This window comes from Bos taurus, chromosome 7, assembly GCF_002263795.3.
Source record: "Bos taurus isolate L1 Dominette 01449 registration number 42190680 breed Hereford chromosome 7, ARS-UCD2.0, whole genome shotgun sequence".
Classification (NCBI taxonomy): Eukaryota; Metazoa; Chordata; class Mammalia; order Artiodactyla; family Bovidae; genus Bos; species Bos taurus.
This window is the reverse complement of record NC_037334.1, coordinates 33,536,285-33,555,189: the sequence shown is the minus strand read 5'-3', so window position 1 is coordinate 33,555,189 and position 18,905 is coordinate 33,536,285. Positions and strand designations below refer to the sequence as shown.

General features: G+C 36.0%; 2 long non-coding RNA genes across 2 annotated transcripts in view; one reads left to right on the top strand and one right to left on the bottom strand.

The window, feature by feature from the left end:
* LOC112447543 (uncharacterized) overlaps nucleotides 1–711 on the top strand; it is a 46,475-nt gene extending 45,764 nt beyond the window's left edge. Inside the window, exon 4 of the long non-coding RNA XR_003035744.2 lies at nucleotides 571–711. This is a non-coding gene — a long non-coding RNA (uncharacterized lncRNA). The remainder of the gene's footprint in view (nucleotides 1–570) is intronic.
* The window catches only part of LOC132345726 (uncharacterized), a 95,966-nt gene that overhangs the window by 42,170 nt on the left and 34,891 nt on the right, over nucleotides 1–18,905 (bottom strand). The window lies entirely within an intron of this gene.

The following is an 18,905-nucleotide window of genomic DNA, read 5'->3' as shown; positions in this document are numbered from 1 at the left end:
ATACTGATAAATTTTAATTCACCTCTCTTCTTTGTTTATTTAGTGTTAAATTTTAGCATGTATTGTTTTTATTTCAGTTGTTATTATTAGAAATTGAGAGGAAGGGGTAAAGCATCTGGCTTATGATTCTTTCCCTCCTTTTACTGGGGTAATACCTCTGAAAAAGGAAAAAAGAAGCAGGTAAGGTAATATATTTTAACCTTGTAAACTAGGTCTGTAGGTAAAATGACTAATGGTATTTAGTAGATAGAAGTGACTTTCTCTCTAAAATGCCCTACCTAGCTCTCTTCAGCTAAGAATAATCTGTGCCAAATGGAATCCAAAAAATGAAAAATGGCACCCTGGAGGATGACACATAAGTTATATAACTCTCTGGGGGTTCTAAATGAAAGTAGTCTGATTTGATATGCTCTCTATTGTGTGATGGCGCCTATGAACAGTATTTAGAGGCACCATGAAATGGAGGCTCATGTCTGATAAAGGAATAAAGGATCTGTGAAAGTCATTATTGATGTTCCAGAATCTTCTTTATCTTTTTTTTTTCTTTCTTTTTTTTTGGCTGTCTGGCAGAAGATCTTGCTTCCCAGGCCAGTAATTGAATCTGTGCCCCTTCAGTGGATATGAAGTCTTAACCACTGGACCACCAAGTCTCTCTTATGCTTTTTGATGGTATCCTTGGCATCATTTAATAAAGCTTGATACTGGGTAAGATTGCTGATTCACATGATTCCTAATTAATAATCTGATTCTGTGTATTATAGTTCTAGGTTTCTATTTGCTGATTTTTGGTGAATTACCTAATTCATCATATATTTCATGGTCATATTAATCATAATAATTTTAAAGCAATATTTACATCATCTAACAGGTGTTTTCTATTATTTGTACTCTTTGAATTTTGGTAAGCTTTTTATCCCTGGCATGTGTGGTACTTGAGGTTCTATGGTAGATGTTATTTATAAAAAAGTTGAAGAGGCTGTGGATGACGTTATATTCTAAATTTGCTTCCAAAAAGAAGTTTTAGTAGGACCGATGACCTTGTTCCATTCAGAGATTGAGTTGACTTCTGGCGAAGGCTAAGTTTTAGCGTTTGTGAATACTGAGGTTTGCCCTTATCCCATAGCATGGCCTTTCATGAGTCTCAACAGAAAGTCTAGGGCTTTTCTGAGGTCATTTCTCCTTGAAATCATGCTATAGTTTTTAGCCCATAACAATGTGATACTGCCATAAGATTTGTTTTGTTTTTTAGCCTTGATCTTTTTATTCAGCTCATGTGGAAAATCAATAAATTCCTTGAGGGAAAAATCAATAGAAATGATGGCCTTGCCTCAGTGCATTTCCCTCTTTCGAGGACCTTGCCCTCATGAGTTTTGAGTTGATTGTTTCCTGATGTCCCTAAAGAATAGATATTAAAAGTATAGTTTGTATTAATAGTTGTTCCAAGATGGATAATTTTTCTGTTACTGACCATTCAGTCATAGCTACAAATAGTAGTCTAGATGGTTTCTTTTGAATAAGGGTTGAGTCTCTGTGTGTTAAGACAGTTTACTTAACACAAGAAATGGAGGTTAAAAAGTTTTGTCTTTCTACATATTAGAAAAAATATTAGTTGCAGTCTTTTCATAATTTAGCATACTTTCCTTGTGGTTGAACAGTAAAATTGCCTTTGAAAACATTTTTACTACACTTTTTAACTTGCAGTATAATTGCTTTACAATGTTGTATTAGTTTCTGCTGTACAACAAAGTGAATCAGCTATATGTATACATATACCCCTTCCCTATTGTATCTCCCTCCCACCCCACCCCCCTATCCCACCCTCTCAGTCATCAAGAGCACAGAGCGAAGCTCCCTGTGCTATACAGGGAGTTCCCACTAGCTATCTGTCTAGCTAGGTAGTGAATGTATGTCAGTGCTAGTTTTTCAAACTTGTTCCTCCCTCCACTTCCCCACCATGTCCACATGTCCATTCTCTATGTCTGCATCTCTATTCCTGCCCTGCAAATAGGTTCATCGGTACCATTTTTCTAAATTTCATATACATTTGTTTGTTTCTTCCTGACTTCCTTCACTCTGTATGACAGACTTTCAGTCCATCCACATTCCTATAAAATGACACAATTTCATTCCTTTTTATGCTTAAGTAATATTCCACTGTGTATATGTTATATGTACCACATCTTCTTTTTCCATTCATCTGTCAATTTAGGTTTCTCCCTGGATTTTGTAAATAGGGCTGCAATGAGCATTGGGGTGCATGTATCTTTGTGAATTATGATTTTCTCAGGGTATATGCCCAGTAGTCAAAGATGTTTAAGGACTATCAGGGAGACCCCTTGTACTCTGGAGTTGCCATATAGAATATATCAAGCTGGAGTAGAATGCGAGGTAGAGTTGAGGCTAGGATGTTGATGTGAAGTTGATGTGAATTTGTACAGTTATTGACTATTCTTCCAAGTAGTTAGGATTTTATTCCACATGAAATGAAGAGTTATATGAGTCATACAGGGGCTTCCCTGGTGGCTCAGATGGTAAAGCATCTGCCTGCAATGCTGGAGACCTGGGTTCGATCCCTGGGTTGGGAAGATCCTCTGAAGAAGGAAATGGCACCCCACTCTAGTACTCTTGCCTGGAAAATTCCATGGATGGGAGGAGTCTAGTAGGCTACAGTCCATGGGATTGCAAAGAGTTGGACATGACTGAGCAACTTTACTTCTTCACTTCTATGAGTCATATAACTTATATTGAGATCACAAACCAAAATCATATTGTAGTTTAGAAAATAAAAATTAAGAAAGGGTGGTATTACAATTAAAAGAATTATTGAAGAAACCAATGAAAGAGTGGAGGTGAGTGAAATTTGACACAGACCTGAGCAAAAGCAGCATCATTAGGAACAGAAAAGATGAAATGGGTTTACATGATATTTCAGGACAATAGGCATTTGCACTCGATTATGTATTGAATTTGGAAAGGAAAGATGACTAAGACACTAACATTAAACTATTTAATAAGATCTTTTAATTTGTATGTTTTTAGAAATTCATCTATATCGAAGAAGGTTGTGGTCAATGCTACCATTGTGAGATCTCTTAGCCTTTCTGAAACTACAGAATCACTCTTAAATAGGACTGAATTCCTTATATGAAGTTAGAGAAGGGGTGGTAGTTCTTTTGTAGAAGAAACATATTTGAATAAAAGACCAAGGGTCTTTGTACTGGTAGCACAGGAGATGTAGAGATGCACGACCAGCACAGTGAAAACCTGAAGTGCTTGGTGAGTGAACCCTGATGAAAGCTGTTCATCACCTCTCTCACTGCTTAGTGATTCAGACCCAGATACAAAGCCAGCTAGCACTGGGGATTTATCAGCTTACAATTATGGCCAAAGAAAAAGACAGATATAGACTAAGAAAAGAGAAGTGATAAAAGCTATGCACTTTCAGCTGAATTCACTATGATGTCTATTTAATGTGCTAATCCTGACAAAGCAGTTAAGATATCAAACTTGACCTGAGGTATTAGAGTGGCACTGTTTAATTGCTTCATGTTTTATGGAGAAATATAATAATTGCTCAGGAGTTCTAAAAACTTAACAGTTTATGGGCAAATACTTAAAAATATTTTTGTTAGCATTAAAAGTAATATGCTGCTATTCGAGAAAATTTAGAAAATACCAAAATAAAGGAAAAGAAAGAAATTATACATGATCTTGATTATGTTATTAGAGATAATAACATAATATTTTGTATATAATTTTCCAAATATTTTCTAAAATTATCCAAAGAGGCTTAGATTTATTTAGCATTAAAAACATAATCTCTGGTACAATATTCAATTTTTTATAAATTGAGTGAATAGTTATTTATTTAGTCATTAACATGAATGTGGCATAAATGTGTGTAATTAAAAATACCTTCTTTTTGCTACCTTAAGTAAAAAAAAAATGCATCCTTCTAATTTAAAAACATAACAAAAGTGTTGCTCTTTGAAATTTGGAGGCATACATTCCTTACTCTAAGGGGAAAAATCTACTGAAACTTGTTAATATATTGTTAACTCTATACTGAATTTAAAGAAACTGTTTTCCTCATAAAAAATACAGCAATCATTTCAATGATCTATAATCTCAATAGTCCAGGTATAAATTAGAAAATTTTATAAAACTGAGTAGATAGGGTTTAAAATGATAAACAGTGCAAGCTGCGCTTTGACATGAATTCATGGCAAACCACTAGATGTTACAGAATTTAAAAAAAAAAAATTTGTACCTCTATAGCTGCATTAAACACTAAGAGGAGATTCCTTGGGTGATTGGCAAAAGCTACACAATCAGAAGCCACATTGCTTAGAAGAGGAGCACTCTTCCTGGAGTCATTTCCATACTGTCCCACAATCACAAGACACCTCTACAATTCACAGATCACTGATAGGTCATCTCATATGAAAAGGCAAATAGACAATCAAGATTCATGTAAAATTTGAATAATGCTATCAGCATAGCTCAGCAAGAAGGAGAACTCAAACCCAAAGACAGCAATTTAACAGACCAGGAAAAACATAATTAAAATAAATAAAAATTATTTTTTCAGATACTAAGTGTTTCAGCATTCAGAATAAGGAATCTACAAAAATGTGATTTTTGAACTACAATCTCAGTCAGTTGGCTGAATAATAAAATGACCACAGATAAAGATAGAATTTGTAAATTAAAAGATTAAGAGCATCTCAGAATATAACTGAAAAAACAAAAGGAAAGATAAACAAGAAATTCTGATCTTTCAATTTTCACATAGCAATGATCAAGAGGGAAATAACTGATTGGCAAGTGAAAAATGCATACAAAATAGTAGAAAATCCAGACCTAAACTAAATTTTATTCTCATACTGAAAAAATAATTTGTTCAACAGATAAGGACTACAACCAGATACATGTGATGAAATATTAGCATTTGTTGATTAAAAAAATCATAAATGGTTCTAGACAAGGAAAAATAAACAGAAAATAAACAAGAATTCATGTCATACTTTCATTTGCTTAAAAAAGGTACACCATACTAAAATTTGTAAAGGTGAAAGGAAAATAATTTTTATCTTAGAATTATTTGTAGAATTATACACTCATAAATAACAGTGAAATATTTGCATTCATTTACATTTGCAAAGTCTCAGAAATTTTATTACCCGTAAATTCAACTGAAATGAATTACAGAAGTATACAATTTAGCAAAATATAAGCAAACAAAACTGTGGAACCTAAGAAACAATAACAAGCTACAAAACCAGTAAATCCTTGATTGTAACTGTTTATACAATTTATTTAAATATTTAAAATGTATTTAAATATATTTAAATGTATTCTACAATGTATTTTAAAAGTGTGTGTGTGCATAATAAAACAACAGAATCAAAATAATACTGGTAATACTGGTTGAGATCAGCATGCGAGGAAATATAACTATAAAACTGTAGCTGGTAGGACATTGGTACTGGGCAGGACATAAACATTCTGACCATAATACTTGTCCTAAGTAACAATAATTTGAAAATGTTTCCATCATCTTCACTGTGAAATGATTAAACCCACAACTTTGACCCTTTACCCTTTCTTTTCTCAAATTCAATATAGGTTTACCTGCTAAAATGTGAATATTTACTGAAGCTGTAGACACTAATAAATATTTTAGCCAATAAAATGAAAGAGAAATCCATAGAGTAAAATAAGTTTTTATTAGTAAATAAATTCTCCAAGATCACCATTTTACTAGAAACACAATGTCTATTTTAGGTATGTCACAACTCAAGATAAGCTATGGGTTGTCATAATATGACCTGATTTTTAAAAATCATGTATTTTTCCTTTGTTCTGGTATATTTTTGCTTTGGGAAATAAAACCAGATTTTATAGTTTAAAAGGAATATATATTTTAATGCATATTTTTAAAAATCTCTGCTTCTGATTTTAGCCAATTCTAAGAAGTAAGGTTCCAATCACTAAAACCCAGTGAAGAGTTGAAGAATAGATCCGTGTAATTGTGCTTGTTGCTGTTGTTCAGTCACTAAATTGAGTCTGACTGTTTGTGACCCCATGGACTGCAGCATGCAAGACTTCCCTGTCTTTCACTATCTCCTAGAGTCTGCTCAAACTCATGTCCATTGAGTTGGTGCTGCCATCCAACCATCTCATCCTCTGTCGTCCCCTTCTCTTCCTGCCTTCAATCTTTCCCAGCATCAGGGTCTTTTCCAATGAGTTGGCTTTTCTCATCAGGTGGCCAAAATATTGGAGCTTCAGCTTCAGCATCAGTCCTTCCAATGAATATTCAGGGTTGATTTCCTTTAGGATTGACTGGTTTGATCTCCTTGCTGTCCAAAAAACTTTCAAGAGGCTTCTCTAGCACCATAATGTGAAAGCATTAATTCTTTGGTGCTCAGCCTTCTTTATGATCCAACTCGCACATCCATACATGACTACTGGAAAAAACATTGCTCTAACTGTACAGACCTTTGTTGGCAGTGATGTCTCTGCTTTTTAATATGATGTCGAGATGGGTCATAGCTTTTCCTCCAAGGGGCAAGTGTCGTTTAATTTTGTGGCTGCAATTATTGTCCACAGTGATTTGGAGTCCAAGAAAATGCAATCACAGTTTCCATTGTTTCCCCATCTATTTGCCATGAAGTGATGGGACTGGATGCCACGATCTTAGTTTTTTGAATGTTGAGTTTTAAGCCAGTTTTTTCACTCTCCTCTTTCACCTTCATCAAAAGGCTGTTTAGTTCCTCTTCTCTTTCTGCCATTAGAGTGGTGTCATCTGCATACCAGGTTGTTGATGTTTGTCCGAGCAATCTTGATTCCAGCTTGTGAGTCAACCAGCCCAACATTTCGAATGATGTACTCTGCATATAAGTTAAATAAACAAGGTAACAATATACAGCCTTGACGTACTCCTTCCCAATTTTGAACCAGTCCATCATTCAATGTCCATTTCTAACTGTTGCTTCTTGACCTGCATACAAGTTTCTCAGGAGACAGGCAAGGTGGTCTTATATTCCCATCTCTTTAAGAATTTTCCATAGTGTGTTGTGATCCACATAGTCAGAGCCTTTAGCATAGTCAATTAAGCAGAATTAGATGTTTTTCTGAATTCCCCTGCTTTTTCTGTGATCCAATGAATGTTGGCAATTAATGGTAGCTTTAATGTGATAACTAACACAAGTCAAGATTCTGTTTATTTTCTAAGTCCTCATAATGTCTCATGTACTTAGGTGGTTTATTAAGGCATTATAGCAGTAAACAAACAGAACAACTATTATCCATCTCAAGGACATGGTGTACAGGTATGAGTCACCATGTAAATGGATTAGAAATTGTACCTATCCAAGCAGTTGTTGAATTCCTATTTTTCTTGCACACTCACCTGTAACCTCCATGAGAGCAGGAAACAAGTCTTACTTTGCTTTCTACTATCTTCCTAGTGCCTGACACTGATGGGCTAGGCTTTCAGTATTTACTGAATTAATGAATAAAGTATATGCTGAATTAGTGAAGTGAATTTTAGTTTAAAATTGTAAAATTATTTGGTGATCATTAAGATGACAAATATTAATATTCTGGCCAAACCCCAGTATGCTATATCCCTCACATTTTCCTTTATTTCCATGAGTATTTAACACATTGTATATTATCTGTTTATAGTCTGTTTTCCCATTCAGAGTTATGATTGTTAGGGACAGCCTTATGAAGATAAATGTTATGAAACCAGAGACTTTTCCTTTCTACTCTGTACTGCATCCATGCTACTACATTCTGACATGAAAAAAATATTGTGGATGAATACATGAGGAGTTGGAGATAGCATCAGCCACAGTATGATGAGTATTAATACCTCTGACATGTATAAATATTTCTTCATCTCTAGGTCATTTGTTTATTAATAAAAAGCTTACAGCTAGATATAATTGAAAAGGATAATTAATTGTTCCATGTCAATAGGTAGATAGATAGGCTGATTGCATATTCATTCATTTAACTGAGACTTTGGCAATAAAATAACAAATATTTTGGACATGGCTCCTGATGTCCTACAAGTGGTTTGTTAAACATTTATGTTTCAGAAACAGGTTTTTTAGAAATTGGCACCATTGAATAAATCAAAATATTTAAGCTGCCAAATAAATTAACCAAGCGGATTCATAGTTTAATATTTTTCTCTCTGGAACAAAAGAACATTTTGACTACAGTTTGAATTTGGACCAACTAGATACTCAAGAGTAATATGATAAAAATAAATCATATTTCATTTCCCTTATTCATTTTACTGCATGTAAAGCTGCAACTGATCAGTTATGGTTCAGACCACTCAGTGATGGGTTTTGCTGTCAATATGTTCCTGAGAAATGATATATATGCACAAATATACAATTTCTTTAGGAAATAGATCCATCATGTAGGCTACTGTAAACTGGACTGTGTGGGTTTTTTCTTTTTGCATTTTTTCCTGATATCAAAGAGACATAAATAAAATTTTTAGCTATTAATAAAATTGTAAGTATATAAAAACTTGATATTGTCTCCATTTTGACAACGGATTTCTTTTGAACCAACTAAATACCTCTAATATGATAAGAATGAATGATACTTACTTTTTCTTCCATTTATGCAACCTCATATAGAACCAACATTTTACCAAGAGCAGTGCCACTTAAGCAGTATTATATAAAGATTTGAAAGTATAGTTTTAAAAGATTTTTCTTTAATGATTTTAAGAAATGGACCAAGGCACATGAAAGTAAAACACCTGTAAATCACTGTGAAAGAAACAAAATAAACAAAATGAAAAAGGTATTTGAGGACTGGATGTTACAACTTAAGAGAATGCTGGGGAAGACATTTCCTTTTTCGCTAGAATTTGACTAGCACCCCAATTTGAGGACAAAGCATCAAGTAGCTTCTTCTAGAGAGAAATGAATGCAATTGGGTGCCAGGCTGGCACTGCTGCCATCCTGCCCAGCATCGCTCTTTACTGTCTATGGGTGCCATCTGTATAACAGATGAGGGAGTAGGAAAGGAGAGACATATAGGTTATCAGTCATTAGAGTTGGATTTGGAGATTCTATAGCTTTGTGCTTTTTCATGTTCTCCAAGGTAAAATGGGTGCTCCCCACTCCAGGAAATTACACAGAGTTCAGTCACAGCACTGGTTTTTTATTATGCATTTATACATTTGCTTCTGCATAGAATTTCTGAGCAGCTCTCCATGCCTACTGGAGAAGAATGGAAGAGTCAGTCAAAATTGGCAGGTGAAGAGAAAATATCAGTAGAAATGCCTATATTCCTACATTCAACATGACATAACAAATCAGTTTCCTCCAAGTTACATGGTCACCAAAAAGGTGGCTGGGCTTGTGCCATACCTAAGTGAATGGAGCTTTAACAGGAACATCACAGCAGCAAAAGTTGTAAGCTGTACCAACTAGCTTATGAGCTGAAAGTTACTGGAAGTGCCAAGCAGAAGCCAGAAGAAAATCTTGCACACCACCTAGGTAGGGACCCACAGAGCACACATCTGCAAACTTTATCTCAAGGAGCAAAAGTTAAAGGGGGATGTTGAAGAGCTTGCAGGTCTCCTACATCAAAGATTTGTAGGGTGAAACATCCCCCGACCAGGCCCTTAAATGAATCACACATGTGCCCAAATAGTAAAATTTTGGATACTGGTCTCACAAAAGACAACAGAACCACTCAGTTTAACCAGGTGAGGAGCTACAGAAGCAGCTACTTAAATCAGAGACTTGCTTATTCCTCTTCCCTCCATGGTGACTGAAAGCACCAGAGGAGGGAGGAAAGAAAGAGGTTGAGAGCAGAAATCCTGCACTGCTTTTCCCAGCCAAGGTTTAAGCTTGATATGCGAGACATGAAATGATGCAGTTGGAGTTTTTCATTAGACTAGATAAGACTTTTTAATAAGACTGATTTAATAAGACTAATAAGACTGATCTGATCTCCATAGTATCTTCCTGTTTTAAGGGATGAGAAAGAAAGAAGTTGGGGACAGTAATAGGAGAAAAATAAAATGAAGCCTTTCCACTGTTGTATTCCCACTGATCCAAAACTATCTCTGTGTCTATCAATAATTCACCGTAATATCTTTCTAAGTCTAGGCTGCTGCTGCTGCTGCTGCTAAGTCACTTCAGTCGTGTCCAACTCTGTGTGACCCCATAGATGGCAGCCACCAGGCTCCCCCATCCCTGGGATTCTCCAGGCAAGAACACTGGAGTGGGTTGCCATTTCCTTCTCCAATGCAGGAAAGTGAAAAGTGAAAGTGAAGTTGCTCAGTTGTGTCTGACCCTCAGTGACCCTATGAACTGCAGCCCACCAGGCTCCTCCATCCATGGGATTTTCCAGGCAAGAGTACTGGAGTTGGGTGCCATTGCCTTCTCCGAAGTCTAGGCAGACCTGAGTTATTCATGCATTCAATCAGGAAACGCAATTACAAACTATGATCCCAAAACAAAAACCTACTTTATTTCAAATATATTCCCCTCACCCCCAATATGTACTTCTCATCTCTCTACTTCAAGATCAAGTTTTAATCCATTTATCTACCTCATGATGCTTTTTTTTTTTTCCTGCTCCCTCCCACATTGGTCTGATTTTACCTGGAACTCTTATAGTTCTCAGCGTTTATTTAAATTATTCAAAACTAGAAGGTCAGTGTTACTCAGCTATTGCATAAATATGTGAACTGTCTCTTCACAAGAGACAGTAAACTCTTGGACAGTTGGACTCTATCATGTATTTCTTCTCTATTTCCTTTTTATCAATAGCACTGAAAATGCAACAGACACTGATCTAATGCATTATATTTTTAGCACTTTGACGCCCATTTTAAGAAGACAGGAAGGCTCAGGAATTTTTTCTACTCATCTAAAAGTCTTTGTTCTTTACATTTCAGTGCTGTGTTATCTACACATAAAAGTGTAAAGTTTTATTTTATTTTGTACCATCTTCTTTAAAAAATGCCTGTTTGCCATACAATGCTTTCTGCCACATATTTAGATATTTTTTAATATATTTATCATTATCTGTCTGAAATACCATGGTTAATCTTATTAAAAAATTTCTGTATCACTTGGCATTAGTATTTCATAAAAGTATGTAGTCCAGTATGATTTGTTTGTTAATCCAGTCCGAAAAACTCTTTATATGAAGGATTTAAATGTGTTATTATTATATGTTTTTCCCTCTTCCTTCTATAAATTAATTACTTTTAATATTAGCTTTTATCCCTGTTTTATGTTTACACACTCCATTTTCTTTTCTAGAAACTTGAAAAGTTTATGACTTAGGTATATACTCAGGAAGAATAGGATATGGGTTTGATAATGAATTTTTATGCATGGACAAGGAAAGAATTCCCTGAAAAAGAAATGTATAAAGGAACAATGATATATAAAAATTAGGTTGTACTATGATTATACCCAATGAGTCTTATTTCTTCCATGTGTTGGATACATGCATGTGTATGCACATATAATGCTTATAATTGCTAACACTTATGTAATACACTTTCTGAGGTCACTTGCTAGTTATTTAGGAACTGATTTTAGACCATTTAGCTCCCAGGCATGTGCTTTAATCTAAGCTCTATTTATAAATATTTCTGGAAGTCTAATGCCTTATACAGAAAATGGCTTTCCTGAATTTCAAGGGAAAGTGTTATTTACTGGAGCATCAAATCAGACTGAAATAAACCTGGCAAGGATATTATTCCTCAAAATATCTGTCTATTTTACCTCATCTAGATGCCAAACACACTTGATTCTGTTAATACATGGAGTCTACCCAGTCTTAGAAATAACATAGAAATTTCTAAAAAAAAATTCTTTAATTCCAGACTTTTGTAAAAATATGGTTTTAATTATTTAATGTTGTGCTCAATTCACACCCAGTACATAATAGCTTAAAACAATACATTACTATTTCTCAGAATTCTTACTGGTTCTTCTGCAGATTTTTCCTGGGCTCATTCATAGAACTGCATTTGGCTAAAGTGTGGGCTGTGCTGTGTTGGACGGTAAGATGGTATCACTCACATATCTGGCAGATGTACCTGGCAAGCTGTCAGAAAGGGCTCTTTCTTTTCTTTCACATGGTCTAATCTCCTAGTAGGCTAGTTTGGCTTCTTTTCATGGTAGTCTCAGCACATCATCTCAACACAGAAAAAGCAGAGCACTGCAAATCTTCTTAAGATCTAGCATTCAGTTCAGTTCAGTCGTTCAGTCATGTCCAACTCTTTGTGACCCCATGGACTGCAGCACGCCAGCCTTCCCTGTCCTTCACCAAATCCCAGAGCTTGCTCAAATTCATGTCCATCAAGTCAGTGATGCCATCCAACCGTCTCATTCTCTCTTGCCCCCTTCTCCTCCTGCCTTCAATCTTTCCCAGCATCAGGGTCCTTTCCAATGAGTCAGTACCTTGCATCAGGTGGCCAAAGTATTAGAGTTTCAGCTTCAGCATCAGTCCTTCCAATGAATATTCAGGACTGATTTCTTTCAGGATGGACTGGTTGGATCTCCTTGCAGTCCAAGGGACTTTCAAGAGTCTTCTCCAACACCACAATTCAAAAGCATCAATTCTTCACACTCAGCTTTCCTTATAGTCCAACTCTTACATCCATACATGACTACTAGAAAAACCATAGCTTTGGCTAGATGGACCTATGTTGGCAAAGTAATGTCTGCTTTTAAATATGCTGTCTAGGTTGGTCAGAGCTTTTCTAACAAGGAGCAATTGTCTTTTAATTTCATGGCTGCAGTCACCATCTGCAGTGATTTTGGTGTCCAAAAAAATAGTGTCTCACTATTTCCATTGTTTCCCCATCTATTTGCCATGAAGTGTTGGGCCTGGATGCCATGAACTTAGTTTTCTGAATGCTGAGGTTTAAGCAAACTTTTTCACTCTCCTCTTCACTTTCATCAAGAGGCTTTTTAGTTCCTCTTCACTTTCTGCCATAAGGGTGATGTCATCGGTATATCTGAGGTCATTGATATTTCTCCCAGAAATCTTGATTCCAGCTTGTGCTTCATCAAGCCTGGCATTTCACATGATGTACTCTGCATATAAGTTAAGTAAGCAGGGTGTAAATATACAGCCTTGATGCACTCCTTTTCCTCTTTGGAACCAGTCTGTTGTTCCATGTCCAATCCTAACTGGTGCTTCTTGACCTGCAAACAGATTTCTCAGGAGGCAGGTCAGGTGGTGCTCAACTGTGAAGTCAAGCAGGCCATAAGAAGCATCACTATGAATAAAGCTAGTGGAGGTGATGGAATTCCAGTTGAGCTATTTCAAATCCTAAAAGATGATGCTGTGAAAGTGCTGCACTCAATATGCCAGCAAATTTGGAAAACTCAGCAGTGGCCACAGGACTGGAAAAGTCAGTTTTCATTCCAATCCCAAAGAAATGCAATGCCAAAGTATGCTCAAACTACTGCATAATTGCACTCATCTCACATACTAATAAAGTAATGCTCAAAATTCTCCAAGCCAGATTTCAGTAATATGTGAACCGTGAACTTCCAGATGTTCAAGCTGGATTTAGAAAAGGCAGAGGAACCAGCAATCAAATTGCCAAAATCTGCTCGACCATCGAAAAATCAACAGAGTTCCAAAAAACATCTATTTCTGCTTTATTGACTATGCCAAAGCCTTTGACTCTGTGGATCACAATAAACTGTGGAAAATTCTTAAAGAGATTGGAATACCAGACCACCTGACCTGCCTCCTGAGAAATCTGTATGCAGGTCAGAAAGCAACAGTTAGAACTGGCCATGGAACAACAGACTGGTTCCAAATAGAAAAAGTACATCAGGCTGTATATTGTCACCCTGCTTATTTAACTTATATTCAGAGTACATCATGAGAAATGCTGGGCTGGATGAAGCACGAGCTGGAATCAAGATTTCTAGGAGAAATATCAATGACCTTAGATATGCGGATGACACCACCCTTATGGCAGAAAGCGAAGAGGAACTAAAAAGCCTCTTGATGAAAGTGAAGAGGAGAGTGAAAAAGTTGGCTTAAACCTCAACATTCAGAAAACTAAGATCATGGCATCCAGTCCCATCACTTCATAGCAAATGAATGGGGAAACAGTGGAAAGAGTGGCTGACTTTATTTTTGGGGGCTCCAAAAATCACTGCAGATGGTGACTGCAGCCATGAAATTAAAAGATGCTCCTTGGAAGAAAAGCTCTGACCAACCTAGACAGCATACTGAAAAGCAGAGACATTACTTTGCCAATAAAGATCTGTCTAGTCAAGGCTATAGTTTTTCCAGTAGTCATGTATGGATGTGAGAGTTGGACACTAAAGAAAGCTGAGTGCCAAAGAATTGATGCTTTTGAACTACGGTATTGGAGTCTCTTGAGAGCTCCTTGGGCTGCATAGAGATCCAACAATCTATCCTAAAGGAGATCAGTCCTGGGTGTTCACTGGAAGGACTGATGTTGGAGCTGATACTCCAGTACTTTGGCCACCTGATGCGCAGAGCTGACTCATTTGAAAAGACCCTGATGCTGGGAAAGATTGAGGGCAGAAGGAGAAGGGGCAACAGAGGATGGGATGATTGGAATGCATCACTGACTTAATGGACATGAGTTTGGTTAAACTCCAGGAGTTGGTGATGGACAGGGAGGCCTGGCGTGCTACACATCATGGCGTAGCAAAGAGTCAGACACAACTGAACGACTGAACTGAACTGAACTGACTTCACATTCCAGGATGTCTGGCTCTAGTTGATTGATCACACCATCATCGTTATCTGCATCATGAAGATCCTTTTAGTGTAGTTCTTCTGTGTATTTTGCCACCTCTTCTTAGACCTAGCATTGTAAATATTATTCCTCACTTCTGCTTCAATCTGTCAGACAAATACCAACCTAGATTCCAATGGTGGTAAAATAGACAGCCTTTCTAATGGGATATGCAAAAATCACATAGCATAGTGATGCGTACTAAACTGGGAAATATGTGTGACACATATTTTGGAATCACTTTAGATGACAAAAATTAGTTGAAACAGCAAACATGGACAAACTTTTAATCAAGACTGAAAGAGCTACAAAAGAGAATATTAATTTCCAGTTGTTTCTCTCTATCAGACTGATAAAAATCTCTTGACACAGTATGATAAGGAAAACATCTTTCTGATAATGATGAGGGTTATATTTCTCTTCTTGCACTGTCTGGGTTCTGCTTATTCTCTGATACAGAAATAAGTTCAGTAGGCAACCTTTATTCAATCCTGAGTAAATACAATATATATCAAATATAAATCTGTAAATGATTTACATTTAATCCTTATAATAACCCAAACAGATAGGTGTTATGACAATGGCACCCCACTCCAGTACTGTTGCCCAGAAAACCCCATGGATGGAGGAGCCTGGTAGGCTGCAGTCCATGGGGTCGCTAAGAGTCAGACATGACTGAGCGACTTCACTTTCACTTTCCACTTTCATGCATTGGAGAAGGAAATGGCAACCCGCTCCAGTGTTCTTGCCTGGAGAATCCCATGGATGGAGAAGCCTGGTGGGCTGCCATCTATGGGGTCACACAGAGTCGGACACGACTGAAGCGACTTAGAGGCAGTAGCAGCATGACCTCCCAATTATAGGTGAGAATCAAATAGTCAAGTCAAAGTAACTTGTGAACCTACAGCTAGTGGAATTTGAACCCAGGCAATCTGGCTCCAAGTCCATGCTCTCAACCTTCATGACTATTGCTTCTGTGATCATTCCTGTGGTTTTGTTTTCACCCTTCTCAGTAATTGGATACAGCTTGCTTATATCAGGGCTCTTATTTTCAGCCTACGCTAATGCACTTGTTCAAAATACATACTTGAAATCACATCTTAATCATTGTGAAGCAGCCAGCACCTAGGATAACTAGTCTGCTTGGCCCTTGAGTGTTGTGAGTCTGGTCTGTGTTATACAGACGGGTTATTGAGTTTCTAGACCAATCAGTCTTCCAGGGCCATCAGTGGGTTGAGGCTAGTCAGGCAATGAAGGCAGCATTGAAAGGTGGTTAAAAATACAGGTTAGAATTCTTGCCCTGCCAGTTAGTAGCTCAGAAACTTTGGGGGTGCTACTTAATATTGGGGATAACAGTTTCTCCTTGATAGGATGATTACAAAAATTAAAATAAATGAGTTTATTTTATAGAAGTCCTTGAGACTCTATCTGGAATGTATTTATTAAATCATTGAAAAATTGTATTCACTTCAGGCCACCCAGCCATGGATAAATGACAGGTCTGAACACTCTACCTCTGGAGTTTCTGATGTGATCAGGTGTTCTTCCAGGTATAGGTTTTATTTGTTCCACCTCTACTTCAGTGTATTGGAAATACTGATCTTCCAGTTGAGAGTTGTCTTTGGCATGGCTCAGCCAGACATGGGGTCAGGAGTAGTTTTAGCCTCCATTTTACTACCCACAGAGCTGTTAATTGCCTTGTGGAGAAGGGACTCTTTGTGTTCATTCCCAACCAGTATTACCCACAGAAGGTTTCAGGAAAGAGGAGAGCTTCTTTGACCTGGCCCCAGCCTCGGCTCTGAATGAATGACCTCAGAGCTTTAACCCTTATTAAATCATCCCAGCTTCTCATTATCTACAGAGTTCTACCGTGGATGACAGATCATCAACTCAACAGGCATAGTAGTTCAATCAGTCACTCTTTTCTGCCCTACCTGGGTCTTTTCATAGTGAGCACCAGACTGGTGTAAATCTTATAATCTGAACTCCAAAATTAGAAAATGTCATTCTCTGACATTTACTGACTTTTGAAATTCAAAGTTACTTAACCAAACTGAATTTCTCTCTCCTCAACTGTAAAATAGAAATGATAAGACAGTACCTATTTAGAATTTTTTTTATCATATCATACTACCTAATATATAGTTAACTTTTTTTAAATGATAGCTATTGTGATCTGTTGGATATGGGAATTGATTCAGTATTTCTCTAAAATTCAGAGGGACCAGTTTTCACAGGATGTATGCCTGTTTACTGGAAGGAATAACTTTATAGAAACCATATTGTGTTACACTTTAGGGAAAGTGTGTGGAGAAAGAGAAATGTATGCCCATTTGAATTTTGGAAAAACACACTTCAGTATTTCATATGGAAAGAATTTCAGATCTTTGAAAGGGTGACTTAATTTTGAATTTCTTATTTCAAAGCTCAGATATTAACCAAGCATAAAATGTATAGCATACTGTAAGTTAAATGGACTCTTCTAAAGCCTCTATTTTAATTCATGGTCAGAGTTGGTATTTTTATTGCCACTCTTTAACTTATTACAGGGGTGGTTGCTTTCTTTACCAGTAGTAGGTCTCAGATAACTTCCTAAGCTTCAGCCTCCAAATCTGTTTTTAAAAAAATTTTTCTCTCTGACTTACAGATTGTTAACATAGTCCATTAAAAAAATAAAGAGCCTTAGATCTGAGCTACTTGGAAATAAATATTATAATGCTACAGTATTATCATCACATTGTGAATCCAATACAGAACTATCAATTCCACAGCATTTAAGTGGGCTGTTTAATGTCAAAAGCAGAATTCATGACACTGACAATTTATCTCACTCTCTCCCTGTTTCTTTCATTTTACATAGATCAAAACCAAGAGCAGGAGCCTGAGAGAAATGTGTTGTTTATATACCCCCAGAGTCTAATACACGTAGAATTTAATTCTTAAAATTATGAATTAAAACATTTTTTTAGAAATGACAGTTCTAGAATCTGAGATAAACCCTTCATAATAACTTTGAATTTGACTCTATAGTGAGGATATATACCCATTAGAATTCTGAATTGATTAGAGAAATTTCAAATATTTGAGGATAGGATTAGATAATCCATCATTTTTAGGTTGGCTTAAGTACTTGTGAACATCATAGCAAAAATGTTCATGGCTTTAAATTGTATTAGTTTTCTCTTAGTTAACATTACCTTCAGATATATAATTAGCATTGATTGTGCATATTTATTACAAGCAGAAGTTATAGAAAAATGTAATTTATGCATGTCATCACATTTGACCAGTTAAAAATAGAAAACAGAATATGAAATAAAGAATCTATCAATAGTCAATCTAGTTTATAACACCATATTTAGCTTTGATTTTTTTCATGAAATGAATATTTCTTGAGAATCTACTTTGTGAAACGGGAGAATTTTTGAAATCTTCCCATTTTGTTTTTCTTGAGTTTTGTTAGATAGAATACCACTACTGTCATAATAAAATGTGTTAAAAAAAAAAAAAAAACAAAACCAAGATCAAGAATTAAAATGTTTGGTAAATCCTAGATTAAAGAAAGCAAAAAGATTGTTTTTTTTTTTTTTTAGCTGCAGAATTTTTGATTCTTTTATAGAACTCCCTAAGAAGGGATTCTGGATGTTAAAATTTTTTCCAGATATAAATGGACTTAGACTCTTAGACTCTACTGCAGGAATATTTATTAACATATTAAAGAACCTTAGAACCTTTTTACAGCACTGTAAAAAGCTGTTTCTGAAAAGTTGTCTCTTCTTGTCTGCACTTGTCATGGAATAGGTGACTGCACATCCACAAGTCTGAGTTTTTCTCAAAGACAGTATTGGATTTATTTTGGAATGTAATAGATTTTTTTCACTTCAAACACTTTTTTTTTTTTCTGAAATACAATTTTTCCTCCCATGTATTTTTATCTAGGATCCTGTCTTCTAGGGATTAGATACCTTGATATGTAATTATATTGTTTGATATTGCTTAAGATATGGTATATTATCTGTAACTATCAAAGGGCAAGAGATGCTCCTTCAATAAAACCTTAATAATTCCCTCAAGTGAAAATCCTTTAAGATATTTC